The sequence below is a fragment of the Ambystoma mexicanum genome, chromosome 3p (genome assembly GCF_040938575.1).
Source record: "Ambystoma mexicanum isolate Mex_15411 chromosome 3p, UKY_AmexF1_1, whole genome shotgun sequence".
Lineage (NCBI taxonomy): Eukaryota > Metazoa > Chordata > Amphibia > Caudata > Ambystomatidae > Ambystoma > Ambystoma mexicanum.
This window is the reverse complement of record NC_090925.1, coordinates 976,263,435-976,280,237: the sequence shown is the minus strand read 5'-3', so window position 1 is coordinate 976,280,237 and position 16,803 is coordinate 976,263,435.

The following is a 16,803-nucleotide window of genomic DNA, read 5'->3' as shown; positions in this document are numbered from 1 at the left end:
CCCAGACACAGCTACACAGTCTGGCCCATCAAGGAAGCCCAGCTTCAATGAGGCCGAACTGAATGCACTTGTAGAGTATGTGTCCGCACATGACCGCGAAATGGTGATTGTTGCAGGATCCAAGACCACACCTGCACAACTTCAGGCACACTGGCAGACCATTGCGGACATCAGAAGTGCCCTTGGAATCGTGAGGCGAACAGCTACTGAATGCTACAAGCGCTGGAATGACCTGAAGCGCAGGGCAAAGAATAAGCTGGCCTCAAGTCATGCCGCAACTCTTATGACTGGAGGTGGGTCTCCAGCAGACGACATAGAACTCACTCCGCATGAGCAGGTTGCTGGGACCTACGTCACGGAGGAACAGATCCAAGGCGTGGGAGAACTGGCAGATTACGAGGCATTGTCCGGTGAGTGCACATGCATGTGTGTGTCATCCATGTGCATGGTGTGTGTGGGAGGGCTTCTGTTTGTGTGCCAGGTGAGGGTGTGTGTGCCTGAGTGGTTTGGGTCACCCATGTGCCTCTTCCTATACATTCTGTGCACCAGCATTTGGGTATAGCAGCATCCCTTCTGCCAACATTAGACATCCAGCCAACACCACGACAGTTGCCCTTGGAGTGTCATCTTGCCACAACATAGTTGCTTATTTACCTCTGTTTATTCAGGCAGATTTTTTGTATACCACCACTTTTACTCGGGATTTCTCAGTCCTATTGTCACATGTCTGACATGGCTATGGTACAGTGGACTGGCTTTGTTTCCTGGACATGATTTGTTTAGCCATGTCCCTATGCTATAGGACCATTTTGGACTGGCAGCTGCAGGTTCAACATTTGAACCATGTGAATGAAAAAATCAATTTCATTAGCAAACTGGACTGAATGAACAATTGGTGACCTCCTCTCCCTCTTCACTTCATGGCTAGGGTACATGCCATCTGTGTGATGGCCTGTGTATTTGACCTGGCAATCACTGGCCAATGTGTGATGCCACTTCTAGGCAGCATGCAGCAAATGTGTTCATCTTCTATCTTGGTGTCATCAATGTGTGCCATCTGCCTACCCTTCACACGCAGTGACGGTGCATGCATGGGAGGGTTTTAGTCATGTGGGACATGTGTCAATCAAGTACTGTTTCTGTAGCCTCTCAGCCCTAATTGTGTGCCATAGTGCTAATGCCTGTTTCCATTTGTTTTCTTTTATGTCTTTGCAGGGGATGACGCACTTGATACTGCTGGGGTTGTGGAGATGGTGCAGACCCAGGAGGGGTCTGAGGGCCGACCGACCACCAGTGAGGGACGTGGTGTGGTGGTGGGTGAGAACCCACAACTGCTGCAGGTCGTGCTCTCAAGGGGTGTCTGTGGCTGCACCTCCCCCGAGCTGTATTCAGGTGTCGATTCGGATGATGAGACCTATGTGCCGTCGCAGGTGAGTGTTCCTGGGAGGGATTCTGTTCTGTCCGACCCACCTGCACCAGGGTTAGAACCCTCAATGGGGATGTCAGTGTTGGCAGGTACGCCTTTGGTGGTTACGGATGCAGGGTTAAACTCCGCGACATCTGATCCTGTTCCTGGGCCAGCAGATCAGAGGGGGAATGCAGTCCTGCAGCCTCAGGCAGTGCCGGCACAGCAAGGCGCAGTTCTCCTTGTCCCAGACAGGTGTGGTGCCCGCCGACGTGGTGGCCGTCAGCTACCTGGCAATACCGCATGGGAGCAATCCATATACGGTATGGCAACCCAACAGGCAGCATCATCAGAGATGATGGCTCAGACCATGGATAGGGTGGCCACTTCCATTGTCCCCCCCGAAAGGCTGATGGAGCGACTACAGCAGGCAACCGACTCCATCTGCCAGTCACAAAGGGAGGACATGTTGGCGTCCGACAGGGACAGGCGGGCGGCACTGGTGACTCTCCAGGAAGCCATTTCCATAGAGTCCCAGGGCCACAGGGAAGCCCTGAGGGTAGAACTCCTTCACCTCAGGACAACTCTTGTTGAGCTTGAGGCTTCAACAAACAGAAGGACAGAACAGCAGCTGGAGCGTCTCACACGTACGCTCTCAGCTGAGATGCAGGCAACTAGGGCGGAGGTCCGGGCATCCCGTGAGTTGTTGCATGGGGACCTCTGCATACTTATCCTCCAGAACGAGACCTACCACACCCTCATGCTTGCAGCCATGGAGGAACAGACTAGGGCTTTGCATGGGCTGCCTCCCATAGTGCCACCACATCCTGATGCAGCTGCAGAGGATGAGGAGAGCGACAGCAGTGATACTCCCACAATAGGGGAGCCGTGTAGGCCATGAGCCCATGGAGGTGTTTTTTTTCCGTAAGATCCACACAGGTGGGTTTTGGTGTGCACCCTGTCCTCAGACTTCCTGGGTGGCCTTCCCCACCCCCCCGGGCCCATTAATGGCCATTTTCTTTTTTTTTTTTTTTGGGGACAGTGTGTTGCCTTGTGTGGCTCCTGTGGGCATACACTGCATTGTGGCTGGGCACATGCAGGCTTGTCAAGAATTTGGTTCTGATGCTTGGGTTTTTGTGACACACACCCCTCCTGCTTCCCGTTTCCATGGGCTTGCAAAGGGTGTGCCCAAGTGACATTGACGTACATGGTGACATTGGACTCCCATTCGATGTGTGGGCAGTCTGTAGTCAATACTGTGTATACATTCATAGTGCATATTATTGTTGTATTGTACACTGCATGGTGTATTGATATGTGCCTCTGCATCCATCTCATCCTCCTAATTTGCAGGTCCATTCCTCATGTCTTCACAATGCGGTCCACCTTGGAACTGGAGCACATGTTGTAAGCAGTGCACCTACACTCTTGCGTGGCGCTAACACTGTATACTTGGAAGTGTTCAGAGGGCTGGCATCATCAGGTAGTGAGGCTAGCTAATTTTTAAGTCTGTAATGTCATGTTTAAGGTAGGTTGGAGGTTGTGTAGGTGATTGGTATTCTTGGTAAGTATTTGGTAATGTGTCTTGTAGGTCCTGCATTACTGTGAGCATTTCATGTGTGGCCATGTTTCCATTAGGGACACTGTAGCTGGTGACACTTGGGTCATCTTGTGGGGATTCATTTGTTTCCTCTCACATTGCATGACATGCCATGGTTTGTTGTGTGGCCGTGCCGGGGAGGGGTTGGGTGACATGGCACTGTTCTCATGTAGTATTTTGCGAGTGGGTATTCATTTCTGCAGCATGGACGTGTGTCTTTTGATGACACTGCATTGGTGGTGTCTGTGTAGGTAGGGATGAACACATTGTGACACTTCCACATGAACAATCTCAGGCTGCTATGGTTCTGACAGTTGAATGTCCCTTTGTTCGTCTTAATTGTCAGGTCGAGTCATCATTGCTTATCAGATGGTATGTGCCAGGGCTGTGTGCACTCCACTGGGGTGTGATTTCTATGTGAAGTAATTAGCCACCAGCTGCGTACGGGCTGCCTCACCCCGTGTCCTCTCCCCTCCCATGCGCAGCGGGCGTGCATGTGGTTGGGGATGTGGGGGCACCACCATGTCCACAGCCAGGCCACGGCGTGTTGCAACATTATGCAGGACACATGCTGCCACTATGATCCTGCACACTACTGGGGGCGCATATAACAGCTGCCCGCCAGAACGGTCAAGGGAGCAAAAGCGTGACTTGAGCACTCCGAATGTGCACTCCACTATGCCCCGGGTTGCAATATGGGCTGTGTTGTATCTTACCTCTGGAGGCGTAATGGGGTTCCGAATTGGCGTCATCATGTGGGTGCTCAGAGGGTAGGCACTGTCCCCTGGTGAGGAGGTGATGGGTATCATTAGTGGGGTAGTGACATTACCCTGCATCTGACATGCATGCATGTGCAGTAGCATTCATACTCACCAAGCAGCCATGTATCGCCATGCCGCCCAGCTTCTAGGTCCCGGCTTAGGGTAGACATTCGGTAAATGAAGCTGTCGTGGGTGGACCCTGGATAGTTGGCATATAGTGAGGTGATGATTCCCTTGGCATACATACTACCTGCACGTTGATGGAATGCCAGTGCTTGCGGTTCCTATAGATGTGCTCAGATGTCCTGGGGGGACGTAGTGCCACATGGGTGCAGTCAAAGGCACCTAGCACTTTTGGGAATTGTGCCACACCGTAGAAATCGAGAGTGGCAGCCTGCCTTTCTGCAGGTGTCCTGGGCAGGTATATGTGCCTACGGACTGATGGGCATGCAGTGATGATTTTCAAGACCTGGTGTAGGCAGCGTGACTGCGTGGCCTGTGACACCCCACCCACTATGGCACTTGTCCGCTGAAATGATCCTGTGGCCAAGAAGTGCAGTACATTGAGGACCTTCTCCAAGGGGCTGAGTGCTTGGGAGCACAGGGTGGGTGATGTGAGGTCATCCTCCCACTCACTGACCAGGTCCAGTATTATGTGTGGTGGAAACCTGTACCTCCCATACACCTGGTCATCAGGCATCCCAAAAAGGCTGGTTCTGGGAGTGAAAATTCGGGCCCTCACTATCCTCCTCCTCCTCCTTTGGTAACCCACGGCCACTGCTGCTAGGAACGGTATATTCATCCTGGCGTCTGAGCTTGTTTGTTGTTTGCGCGCACTTTTATGCTGCGTGGGTCGACGTACGCCTGCTTCATGCTGGCGTACGTGTTTCAGGATTGGACCATTTATTTTTCGGCGCGTCGTAGGCGAACGTGTGAATCTTCCCGCCCACCACAGGAATGCACATAGCACGCTCTCCCAGGCCCAGTAATACCCCCCTGTAATACACGTACCCCACTCTCACAGGCCCAGTGGCGTGTGGAAGTTCACGCGCACCCCGAAACACATGTAGCCAGGTTAATCGTGTGTGGAACTTCCCTCGCACCCTGAAGTACACGTACCCAGCCCAATCGCGTGTGGAACTTCCCGCGCACCCCGAGGTCCACGTACCCAGGCCAATCGCGTGTGGAACTTCCCTCGCACCCCGAAGTACACGTACCCAGGCAAATCGCATGGCTGGGGGGTGGGGGTGGTGGGAGACATGAGTGGGGCCCTGGTGGAGGCTGCCCCTGCACTGCTGTGGTGTGGGGGTACAGGGGGACATGAGTGGGGGCCTGGTGGAGGCTGCCCCTGCACTGCTGGGGGGTGGGGGTGGTGGTAGACATGAGTGGGGGCCTGGTGGAGGCTGCCCCTGGTGTCTGGGGGGTGGGGGTGCAGGGAGACATGAGTTGGACATGAGTGGGGGCCTGGTGGAGGCTGCTCCTGCACTGCTGGGGGGTGGGGGTGGTGGTAGACATGGATGGGGGCCTGGTGGAGGCTGCCCCTGGTGGCTCGGGGGGTGGGGGTGATGGGAGACATGAGTGGGGGCCTGGTATAGGCTGCCCCTGGTGGCTGGGGGGTGGGGGTGCAGGGGGACATGAGTAGGGGCCTGGTGGAGGCTGGCCCTGGGGGGTGGGGGTGGTAGTAGATATGAGTGGGGGCCTGGTGGAGGCTGCCCCTGATGGCTGGGGGGTGGGGGTGCAGGGAGACATGAGTTGGACATGGGTGGGGGCCTGGTGGAGGCTGCCCCTGCACTTCTGGGGGGTAGGGGTGATGGGAGACATGAGTGGGGGCCTGGTGGAGGCTGCCCCTGGTGGCTGGGGGATGGGGGTGCAGGGGGACATGAGTAGGGACCTGGTGGAGGCTGCCCCTGGTGGCTGGGGGGTGGGGGTGGTAGTAGACATGAGTGGGGGCCTGGTGGAGGCTGCCCCTGGTGGCTGGGGGTTGGGGGTACAGGGAGACATGAGTTGGACATGAGTGGGGGCCTGGTGGAGGCTGCCCCTGGTGGCTGGGGGGTGGAGGTGGTGGTAGACATGAGTGGGGGCCTGGTGGAGGCTGCCCCTGCACTGCTGGGGGGTGGGAGTGCAGGGGGACATGAGTGGGGCCTGGTGGAGGCTGCCCCTGCACTGCTGGGGGGTGGGGGTGCAGCAAGACATGAGTTGGACATGGGTGGGGGCCTGGTGGAGGCTTCCCCTGAACTGCTGGGGGGTGGGGGTGATGGGAGACATGAGTGGGGGCCTGGTGGAGGCTGCCCCTGCACTTCTGGGGGGTGGGGGTCCAGGGGGACATGAGTGGGGGCCTGGTGTAGGCTGCCCCTGGAGGCTGTAGGGTGGGGGTGATGAGAGACATGAGTGGGACATGAGTGGGGGCCTGGTGGAGGCTGCCCCTGGATGCTGGGGGCTGTGGGTGCTGGGAGACATGTGTTGGTGATCAGTAGGGCAAGGTGACATGTGGGTTGGCTGGTGGGCATGGCCATGGTGGATGGGTTGCCTGTGGGACATGAGCAGGGGTGCAGGGTAGTCCCCTGTGGTGTGGGCTGCCTGCAGGGGACGTGGAGGGTGTAGAGGGAACACCTGGGAGGACCCACATGGCCAAATCACACGTGGCATTCCCCGGCACCACCGAAATACACGTACCCTGCTGAAATCGCGTGTGAATTTTCCCGCGCACCTCAGAATACACGTACCCAGGCCAATCGCGTGTGGAACTTCCCGCGTACCCCGTAGTACATGTACCCAGGTTAATCGTGTGTGGAACTTCCCGCGCACCCCGAAGCACACGTACCCAGGCCAATCGCGTGTGGAACTTCCCGCGCACCCTGTAGTACACGTACCCAGGCTAATCGCGTGTGGAACTTCCAGTGCACCCCGAAGTACACGTACCCAGGCCAAACGCGTGTGGAACTTCCCGCACACCCAGGAACACACGCACATGCTATTTTTCACACAGCGGGTGTCCGTGTTTGTCGGTACCCCTTTGTACCTCATTTGTCCTAGAGGGCCACTGTATGGCCCATTCATCATGGCTGTATATGGGTGCTTTTTGTTAGCGCACATTTTGGCGCACATTTTTTTCAGTCGCAGGGGCCTACCGCCTGCTTTCTTGTGGCATACTTGTTTGGCCCTGTGCATGTCTTTGACCGTGCGCTGGTTTGCCCTATTCGATTCCATGAATACGGGTTGTAGGCGAGCGTGTGGGCATTCCGCGCACTTGCCTCCTGTACTTCCCCATGACACCCATATTTTCACGCGTTGTTCCCCATTCCGAGTGTTACGCCCCGCGTTCCGCCTACTTTTGTGATGTGCGCCTCGCTATGTGCGATTTCGCAGTGGCCGTGGCGCACGCTGTTGGATGACCTGTGCGCCGGCGTGCGTGGCGCATATTTTTAGCGTACATCCAATGTTTTTCTCACGCACGGACTTCCATGAATCGATGTGCGCTGGTTTCCCTGCGATTTTCACACTTGCACTGCGATTTTTGCACTTTTACTGCGATTCGCACTTTTTGGCACCTCTGCGCGGGAATTTTCGGTGCACAATATTTCCATGAATCAACCCCAGAGTGTTCCAATATGCTCTGCCAAGTTGGGACAGAACCAAACTTCTGTGATATGTGCTGCAAGAACATCTTTACTAAAGTGGGTCAGATAGTGAAGCTGTATGAGATCTACTTGCCAAAATGTAAGGAGAATTACATGTTTTCTGGTGTTCTCCTGATTTGGGTAATGGGTAAAGAACTATACCTTTCTTGTAGTTTCATGCTGAGCGCTTGCATTTATTTATTAGGTGAGGTGTAAAACCCATGTATTTCTAAACTATATGAAACTTACTTTGCTTCTGCATCTGCAGCCTCATTGCAGCATGACTTCATATCCTCCCCCTTTGTGTGGGCTTAGCATTTCACTACCGCAATGGCTGATAGGAGTGGTAGTGGCTCTATGAGCCTATCCAATAGGGGCGTGTGCTGTACCATCAGCACGTCGAAAACCCCACCTTTTCCAACATGACAGTCCTGCATCTACTGTTGATGTCACATAGGCAGAGTTGGAGTACACTGTGATTGCCTCGTCCTCATGTGTCTCTAGTGCTATTATGAGTGCAACCAACTCTGCTGCTTGTGTTGAGAAAGGTGAGGGTAATCTTGCGCTCGTCACTGCTTCAAAGGTCCCATTCTGTTTTAACTTTACAACTGGCATCCCAGAATTTCGTTCTCCTGTCGTCTGGTCAATTGTTGAGGACCCGACAATAAATAGTACCTCCCCTCTCCTGAGGGCATTCTCCCTTGCTCTAGGAATGTTGTCATAATATTCTGTGTAAATGGTACAGTTGTGTGCATAGTCCCCCTCTTCGATTGGCTATTCTATAAATGTTGCTGGGTTTGCAACTGTACACCTTACTACTTTTATCGCCGTATTTGAAAAAATCACCTCGTATCTTGATGCTCTCAGTGTAGTCAATGGGCCTCAATATGGGTCAGGCGGTAAGCCTGCCGGTGCTAATGGCGGGTTGCTGCTGGACCTGTTATATTTTACCACACCTGACTTCCCGGTGCCACCGGGAGATTACAACTCTGGCGACCCGTGAAATCAGGCGCCAGTAAAATGTTAGTCCCCATTCCCATAGAGTCCTATAGGAGTCTATCGAGTGGGGACACAGAAGCACCGGCACCGCTTCTAACGGTGCCGGTGCTTCCGTGACCGGTCTGGCTACCGTGGCCGCTAAGCCCGGCAGGGTCAGACCTGTCGGGCACCGCCACACGGCTTGCAGACTCAGAGTTTGCCGATAAGGAAACAAGGGTGCCGGTGAGCTTACCAGCACCCTTGTTTCTAGACCGGCAAACTCATAATGAGGCCCAACGTGTTCTTAGGTTTTTCAAAAATGACAAACAGGGCATTCTCCATGTACAGAGTGGTGCTACAACCCATTGTGACACTTACTGATTTCTCTACTGAAAATGCAGCAGCAGTCAATGTTTGTTTGCAACATCACTGGATCTAAATGCCCACTGTAGTATCCTATCAGTTTGTGCCCTAAGGTAGTCTTCTGTGTAACCACTGCCATTATTACTACTCCATTTGTGTATGAAAACAAATACAATTCTGCACTATAATTGGGTATTACCAGATCTGGGGCCATGCATATTGCCCCGTTTAGTTCAACAAATGCTTCTGTGATCTCCCCTGTCCATGTTAATTTGCCAAACCCCACCCTCCTAGCCTCCTTAAGCCCATTTGAAAGAGGCCTAGTGTACACCAAATACCCAGGGCCAGTCAAATACCCAGGCCCTTCAAGAATTGCAAAGACCTAAGAATTGTTGCATTTCTCTTACCATCCTTGGCTGTGGCATTCTGAAAATCGCCTCTGCTCTTTCAGGGGTCATCTTTCTTCCCTCTTGAGATATTAACTGGCTGATGTATAAGGCTTCCCTGGCAATACTGTGATATTGCCTTGTCAAACTTGTACCCTTTTCATATCAAAACTGTCAATAGTTGTACTGAGTCTTTGCGGCAGTGCTCCTCTGACCTGCTTCACTTCCATCCCATACTGAAATAGCTTGGGATATAGGGGCACACCCCTCTGTACAGTCTGACCGCAGAATGCATGAATGCATTCTTGCTCATTCATATAGTGGATTCTTGCGGTAGAACACACTGTACCTTGCTTTGTGAATTCAATTGTCATTTTGCGTTTACTCATCATGGCCCTCCCTGTTATGTTAACTGGGAAATCAGGTAATAAAATTGCATCAAAAATGACACAGGTAAAATAAATCACTGCAAAAATGCTGTGGTTTAACCCGGTAAAGGTGTACCCCATCATACCATTTAAGTGGAGCGGGGGTTAAGGGGGTGTCTCCTGCTCCCCTTAAATGGTATAATGGGTCTGGGGTGTCCCCCGCATCCTTTACATGATTGTGCTGGCAAAACCACAGCATTTTTGCTGCAATATTTTGTATACATGGCCATTTTTACCACGATTTGAAGACATACAACCGTTTACTGGTGTCTGGCAGGAATATAGTATTGGCATGATAAGGTGAATACCCAGATGTTTCTAAGCTCAGACGCGGGGATTCAACCTGTGTTGCTCCGTGTCGTCTTGCTTTCAAGGCGAGCACGTTGCCGCTGAGCTATCCTCCCGTATGAAGTGGGCTGAATGTCAATTGAGTCCAGGTTGGACTTTTTGGTTATTTTTGATGAATACTATTTAACAATTGAATTACTCCTGTTAACAAATTATGTTTCATTAGTTTTCACTCCTCTCCCTCCCGACACCTGTTTTCCACTTTTCTCTTGCTTTCTCCTTTTAGTTCACTTAACAAAGAATCTAATAGATTGGATGCCTGAAAAAAGACAGAGCGTCAAAATACATTTTGGCAATCCACAATAAATATCAATGACAAGTCATAATTGAAGACAAATTATATCTTTCACTTAATTGCATCTTCAGACCAACTGACATTTAAGTCTTTTGCATGATATTGCTTTCTGGTATTCTATTATCAAATGTTGCTAATTCAAGTGGACATATGCTATAATTGCTATAATGTCCTAGTGCACCCAAGCGGAAATCACAACATATTTATGTATATATCTAATTCATAGTTGTTTTTCCTTAGGCACAGTAATTGAAATATTCTAGCAACAGCTCATTATCCTTATTTTTGTTGATGCCTTACTTTTTTCCAAACATAATATTATTTGAAGATACAATTGTTGAATAATGGGAATGGAGAATCTTTCCTGAAGTATGTCAACACAAATTATTTTATAATATTGCCATACATCCTGAATTTTGTTTAAGCCAATATTGGACCAATGTTTCCACTTGAAAGTGTTCCCATTCATTTTCAGCTTTGAATTTCCCCAAAGTGGATCTTCCAAGTGCAGGAATGGACATGTCCTCCTAATGGATGACTGTCTCAAATCATATGTTGGAGAAAAACCCACTGTAGTGTAAATAAAGGCACCCGTGGTACGCAAAAAACTATCTCCAAATTGTATGGCACCTATTAAAACAAGTAATTTTGAAACATTGGCCCAACCTTTCTTGGTTTTCTATAAATGTGACACCTGCACATTGTGCATTAATGCACTTTATAATACTCATAATTTGACTACCTGTAATTTACCTGACATTCATGTGAAGCAATTTTGAGCTGTTGTAGTTTATTGTCTATATCATTATATCTGTATGCAACAGGTATTAGGTAGGCAATACAATTAGGGAACTGAGAATGCAAATTAGAGAGCATTTCATTACCCTGAGCAGTGCAGACGTGAGATTCCCTTTGGCTCAACATTGGAATGAGCATCAGCGGACGTCAAACAAGAGAGCGTGAGCTACCGCACAATTGAGCATGTCAAAGCATCCATCAGAGGAGGTGACAAAGAGAAAACCTTGGGAAGTAAGGAACCTAGACACATATGTCAACTGAAAACTATTACATGGGGCCTCAACACTGATAGCGAAATTGAAGAGTTTCTTTAACAGTGGAATTCCTATGTCTTAGTTATTATTGTAGCCACTGCGTATTCATATTCCATAGAAATTAGTAAAGGTGCATTGCATTGTTACACATGGTATTTCCAACCTTAACAAATGAATGAGAACATTTGAAAAGGGCTTTCTGTGACAAACATGTGTAATGATTGAAACTCACTTTTCAGAGAGTGTAACTGAGTGGTTATCATCCATTTGAAATGTTGACTGTTATACACATATGGACTTTAGTTACTTTTAATTTACTAGAGCACAGTATCAGGAAATCAGGAATAGGGAACATTATGTAAAACAAAATGTTGTGACATTTATCACATTTGCCCTGTGAATAGTATCACTTCAGAGCTGTGCTACTCAGAAATAATGGCTATACACCCCTTTTTTTTTACAAGCACTATATAATGTTTGATTACTGCGGTATGGGAGCATGATACATAGCCTGGTCTATTCATTTAGTGCATTCACACATCATATATGTACAGTAACTATCACTGTTGCAAATAGTATTTCCTTAGAGTTATGCTACTCAGACATAATGGCTATACAATGGCCTAAAACACATTTATTATGGGTACTTTACACACTTTTGATTACTGTGGTATAGGAGCATGGTACAAAGCATGGCATACTAATATGAGTGCAAATGCACACAATATATTCAAAGTAATGTTCATTGTCAATAGCCACCCGTCCATGAAAAGATGGCCGTAAGCACATTATGCCGTTAACAAAACAGTGACGTCACATGTATCTACGTGATGATGTCACCAGCTATACTGATGATGAAAAATATACAAATATGATGCCTAAATGCAGAGCGAGATGTTGTGTACAACAGAACACAGCTAGGCAGAGGACATTCTTGCTGATGTAAGTATTTGTGCCATTATATGCCAATATGGACCTACGTCTAGCTATGCATTACATTTAGCTAACAAGCAATTATCACTATTAATTTCTTTACCCAGAGTTCGTGAAATGGACCACCTTTAAATACCTCAAGTCAGTACATATGGGACCCACCCAGTAAGAACACTCATAATCTTGGCCTTTATATATGAGCCAACTGTATTATGTTTGTTTCAAATGTGTGCTAAATAGTGATGGGTACTTAAGCTCACTCCAGTTTAATGGTTACCCATTTAGTTATATATTGTGATGTTCAATCCATGTGATGGCAGCATTTATACAACAATGAACACACACAACAGCATAACATTTTCTTTTCATAAACACAGGACTGGCCCCTGTATACGACAACTTGATTGCATTCAGCCTAATACTATTAGGATTCTGAAAACAAAATAGCAAGTCTTAGAACTTCTATTGTGACCTATAACAATCAGTCTATGATGCCATGCAATTGTTCTCTATTTCGGACATTAATCGACTGAGCCTTGACCATGTTCTGATTTTGTCGTATTACATTTTTCTCCCTGATTCCCTTAACGGACCACTGCCTCTTTCCCATCTTTGTTTCTTTTACTTTGTTGTGAAATGAAAGCATTATTATTATTGCTTTAAGACATTAGAACTATAATTCTTGCCCTGAAAAGGCCCAGATGGGCGAAACTCATGGCCATGTAGTTGGCAATTTTTCTTTGTTAATTATGGCAATTTTCAATGTTAACTATGAGTGAGAGAACACTGGCTCTGTTGTTCATTCATGAAAAGCCACTTACTAAAAGCTTTCACCCAAGAAGTCTTAAGTTTCCATGCATTGTGCAGTCAGTCATCTTTGCCAGTTTATGGTGTTAATAAACTTGCTGAACTTTAAAAAAGTTAATGAAATTTTGATTACGGAGTGCCTGGACGGGGTGATTTTCTTCATACGCAGGAATGGGTCTAGTTTAAATTATGTATAAAGTCTCCTTTTGGAGTATATGTAGTTTTAGGTGTTCAGATATCTTTGCTGGATTGTCGTACATTAAATAGGCAATGAGTCTATTTTGTGTTTCTGCTTTATCGATAATAACTCAATATGGTATTTCATCATCTTTATGAAAGAAGCGGGTCAATGCGTAATTCAAAAGTAATAAAGCTAATAATGTTCTAAATGAAGAAGTTCATCCTGCCAATGTTCCCTTTGAGAATAGTATACTGATGCCCACTCTGGGGTTTCCTCCATTCCATATATATGATTGTATTATGTAGCATATCATTATTTATTTGAAAAAAACAAGTTTTGGGGCAAATAGGCATAATGGGCAAAATATAAAAGATATAGTTCCCATAAAGATAGGTTACATTTTTGCCACTTGTCAAATTCATTCTTTTGTTTTTTCTATTTCTATTTATTGTTTTATAAAAACACAAAAAACATACATATATTCACTTCCCTCCAAATGTGTGTCATGTCAACCACCTACAATAAACGCCGGTGTAACCAAAGTAAAACAGATTAAGCCAAATCAGATCAACTCAATTCAAAGCAGTTTGTCCTATTCCTATTCCTGACATTCCAGGTTATCCCTATCAACTCCCCTCTTCCCATTTGCCCCAAATTTTCTCAGCCTTCATGAGGCAACCCCACGCAGTGTATACTCGGCGTTCAACTGCCACACACATGTCCACATCAGCTGTGCATTGTGCCAAGACTGGACTCTGCGGCGCTCCCCATCATTGGGCAATGTTACGTTTAAGCAGCCCGACTGCCGTGGATAAGAACAGTCTTTCCCATCGATTTGTAATGGTTTCCTCCGGGATTCCCAGCAAAAGCAGTTTAGGGTCCATTGCTACCTCCCTCCCGAGGATGTCAGAGAGTTTATTGTAACTTTGCTGCCAGAAACTCTGATTATGAGGACATTCCCAGTGTATGTGTATGAAAGTGCCCTCCCCCTCCAGGCAACGCAAACAATTCGGACTTGGAGCTCGGTTCCAATGGTGCAGCGCAACCCTGCAGTAGTACACTGTGTGAAACATTGAGTTGTATCAGTCGGAGTCTATTAGCAATGGCTATCTCTCTTGGATGCATTAGGGCTAATATTCAGTCTTCCGGGTCAAAAGTGCCGACATCTACCTCCCATTTCTGTTCAAGAATCACCAGTTCTGCAGCAGCGAAGGCCATTATAGCATTGTATAAAGTGGAGGTAACTTTGGTGGGTATACGTTCTACCAAGAGGTTGCGCTCTAGAGGGGTGCATTGAGGCGTATCTGCGAGTGAGGGTAGGTGTTTGCACAGTGCGTGGAGAATTTGTATGTAATGGTAGTGGTCTGTATCTTGGAGCCCAAACTTCTGTTGCAGTGCTTCAAAAGGGGCAACCTTGCTCTCAATGAGAATATCCCTGACTATTGTGATCAGGGCCTCAAACCATCTCTGCCTTGTCCACAGTTTGTTGATTTCAGCAAGGCTGCTATTGTTCCATAGGGGCTGCATCTGGGTTACCCTGTCTTCCCACCCAATATGTTTGTGTGCTTTCTTCCGCACTATGGCAGTATGAGTCCCCATTTTCTGTGGGGGATACTTAGTGAGAGGCTGATGGAGCACTGCCAGTGAATACATATTCTGCGTCCCCAATAGCCTTGCTCAAATGTGTGGCAGGTCTTGGCTACCGTTTAAAATGTTGTTGACCACCTTCATTTGACTCACCCAGTAGTATGCCTGGAGATGTGGCAAGCGTATGCCCCCCCCCCCGCTATAGTGATCTTTGTAGCATGCTGAGAGCAATGCATGGTTGTCCGCCATCCCATCTACGTTTTCTGAGGAGGCTGTCTATCTTGTGAAATTCTGAATCCGGGATCCAGATCAGGACATTTTGGAGAATATACAGGAAGCGCGGTAATGCCAACATTTTAAACAGGGCTGCCCTACCCAGCAGTGTCAGAGGGAGAAGCATCCAGTGTTGAACATCGTCAGTGAGCAGGGTGGTAATTGGGTGTAAGTTTGTGGGTATATATTCTGAGATATACCTTGAGATCTGAATCCCCAAATAGCAAAAGAACTCCCATTCCATAAACGGGCAGTCTGGTGGTATTGCATATTCCTCTCCTTTAACCGGGAAAAGGACCAACTTCCCCCAATTGACTCACAGTCCACTAAATGTGCTGAATCATCCTAGCATCTGTGTGACCACTGGACAAGAGTAGGTTGGATCGCCTAAATATATTAGAAAATCATTGGTGTATAGAGAAAGTTTGTCCTCCCCACCGTCTGGCCACCGGAAACCAGAGCAAGCAGTAGTCTGGTGGAGCATTCTGGTTTCCTTCTGCTCTTTTCGGATGTGGTTTTTAAATGCGGCTACTAGGATTTTGATTTAACAACCAATATTGATGTATTAAACTATGTGTACCTCGAGTGTTTTGTAAAATAGGTGCTTTTTTGCTTATTTTGCTAATTGCATTACCTTCACACTTTGCACTTTGAACAGGTAGACCCCTTGGAGGTTTCTACCATTATAAGGTTGTTTATGCACATGTCACTTTAGGAGATTTTAAATGTTTTTTTATGAAGTTTTATTAAAATTGTTTTTATAAGTATGTATTAAAGTAATAATGTTTATGATCAATCTAAGTGTGACATGGTTGAATTTTCCATGAACACAAGTGTATACAATGTTAAGGTTGCGTAAGTAACCTATCCCCCACAAGTCTAGTAAGTTACTTTACCTTACCTTACCTGACCTTAAGAGACAGGGAGTCTGTTTTCCTTACCTTACCTGACCTTAAGAGACAGGGAGTCTGTTTTCCTTAAGTTAGATATCCTCATATCTGGTTCACTCCCTCCTCTCTGATACCTATAATCCCTTCAGTGTTGTATCAGGAGCCACAATGCCAACAGCTCGATGGCCAGTACAAAGAGAAGAGGGGACAGGGGACACCCCTGTCGTGTTCCCCTGCCCAGTGGGAAGGGCCTGGAGGGCCAGCCTTTGACCTGGACCACCACCAGTGGGGCCCCGGATGTGGGAGCGATCAAGTGTAGTGTCCATCAGGTTGTTAAAGTCACCCACCAGGACCCGTAGATCAGGCTGGTGTTTTGCGGTTATGGGCACCATATCCTCCAGAAGTTCTTCTGTAAGTACTGGCGGAGAATATATGGCCAAAATTCCTATGTGCTCTCCCCACACTGTGCCTTGTATCACCACAAATCTGCCCCTGGGTTCTAGTTCTACCGATGTTAACCCGAATGGGAGGCACTTGTGCATTAGGATCAGGACCCCACGGGAACCCATAGTGAACCCTGCATGTATCGTAGTGCCAGAATTCATTGTACGGATAAAGGTGCATGTTGTAGCTGCTAAATGTGTCTTGGTAAGGAGGACAATGTCAGGTGAATGCCTGTTAAAATATTGGGTAACCAATCATCGTTTAATCCCGGACCCCAGGCCATTGACGTTCCAGGTAAGGAGACTTAGAGATTTACAGGACCTATTGGCCGTTAGCCCGCTGTGAGTGTCTGCCTTGAGTATGTGTAACTGTTTAAATGTGTACAAGCGGCGTCTGGAGCACTTGTCTTTTGATTTGGGTAAGTGAATGTATAACAATTCCCATTCACTCCTGCA